Source organism: Delphinapterus leucas, chromosome 18 (assembly GCF_059928025.1).
Source record: "Delphinapterus leucas isolate spDelLeu-1000000601 "Yukka" chromosome 18, BTC_Dleu_Yukka2, whole genome shotgun sequence".
Classification (NCBI taxonomy): domain Eukaryota; kingdom Metazoa; phylum Chordata; class Mammalia; order Artiodactyla; family Monodontidae; genus Delphinapterus; species Delphinapterus leucas.
In genome coordinates this window covers 57,284,772-57,286,501 of record NC_143146.1, presented here as the reverse complement: position 1 = coordinate 57,286,501, position 1,730 = coordinate 57,284,772, and the positions used below count along the sequence as shown (strand labels likewise).

The following is a 1,730-nucleotide window of genomic DNA, read 5'->3' as shown; positions in this document are numbered from 1 at the left end:
TAAAAATACAGATACTGCATGGTGACTAATTTGGGAATAAGTCCAGAGTCTAAGTCACAGCACGCATAAACTGTTTATGTCTTAACTGCTCACTTATACCTGAACAAGTTTTCATTAAGCATACTAATAATTTCCAAGTGATGTAATAAAAAGTCTGGTTGCCATATTTTATTATTTTTCTTAATTACATTTGGGAGAAAGATGCTAGCTGCTTCACCTATTTTAATACTAGTATATTCTGGATCATATTATACAAATACATACATAGAAACTTAAATGATCATAAATTTCCCATGAGGAGATTTATTTAGTCTGTGTCATTGGTGTGTACTTGCAAAACATTTTAACACTGCAAACATTAGAGGTTTCAAGATTGGGCACAGGAAAAAGTTTTACTCTACGACGATGATGCTGGTGTGCACTTCTCCACAAGGCCTCTTAGTGACGTCAATCAATGGGAGGTAGGAGTTTATCAATGAACTGCCTGATATCCATCACTTCCTGTCGACATGAACTGTGCATCATGCCTCCATAGGTTTTGAAGGTTACATTGGCTGGATTTACCAATGTTTTTAGCCTTTCAGCAGTAAGAGAACCAAACATTAGGGTAACTAAAGGACCCAAATCTCCATGGCACTGAAGAACAGAAATGTCTCTATTCACGCCATTGATAGGACCCTGTGGAAAGGAGGCCCGCAGGAGCAGCCAGCAGCTGAGAGCGGTGACGCCTGCCAGCTTCTGCTGTGTGGTCAGTGCCGTGTACAGAAATAAAGCCCCTCCCTGAGAAAATCCTCCCAAAATAATTCTGTTAGAAGGAATGCCATTCTTCACCTCTTGCTCTATTGAAGCTTTTACACTTTCTGCTGACTATTTAATTCCAGTTTCATCTTCCTGTGAATCTAGTGAAAGCCCAATAATGTCAAACCAAGAAGGCATGGCCATGTTCATACTTAATGTTACAGGCATAACCGGTGTGTGCGGGCTGATGTATTTGATGTGGGCGCTTCTGATACCTGCAAAGGCTTCTGCCCATCCATGCCCCGTGTCTCCCAATCCATGAAGGAAAATTACCGCGTCTGTGGCCTTCCGGACGGCGGGCACGATGGCGGGCAGGATGGCGGGCAGCGGGGCCGACATGTTACTGCCGCACATACACCGGCTCTACCGACCGCGCGTCGCAAGCGGAAGGCGGAGCCGGCGCCAAGCCACGGCCCAAGGGCGCACGCTCAGGCGCGTACGCGCAACAGAATTCTTAAATGTGAGTATCACGGACTCTTCATTTTCACCCATATTCAGAAACTTTCATTAGGGTTAATGAAACTTGCGTGTTATTTTATTTATTCTTTTCCGGGCTGTCTGCAAAATATCTGCCTCTACATAGAACTCAGATGTTGACTAAGTTTCAGGTCAAATTTCAGCCCTTTCATCTGTAAAATGGTGTCACAAGTCTCTCTTAATGCAAAATTATTTTACATTTTGGGTGACGACATGACAAAAAAAAAAAGAAAGAAAGAAAACTCATGACAAGGTGTGTGGCATGACCTCTAACGCATAGTAGCCAGAATTCATGAGAGCTGGGCTACTAATCACCCTGCACGAAAGTGAAGATGCTGCCATTGTAGAAATTGCTTGTAAAATTGCTAAAGTATCAATTTTAAGGTTTAGAGTGGAGAGAATCCCATCAAGGGTAAAAAGGACATCAAATTATTATGTAGTCATTATTCTCATAA

At 42.5% G+C, this 1,730-nt stretch overlaps 1 pseudogene; it reads right to left on the bottom strand.

The window, feature by feature from the left end:
• Positions 1-277: 277 nt before the first annotated feature.
• LOC111175120 (acyl-protein thioesterase 1 pseudogene) lies at positions 278-1,155 on the bottom strand (annotated as a pseudogene).
• Positions 1,156-1,730: the final 575 nt, after the last annotated feature.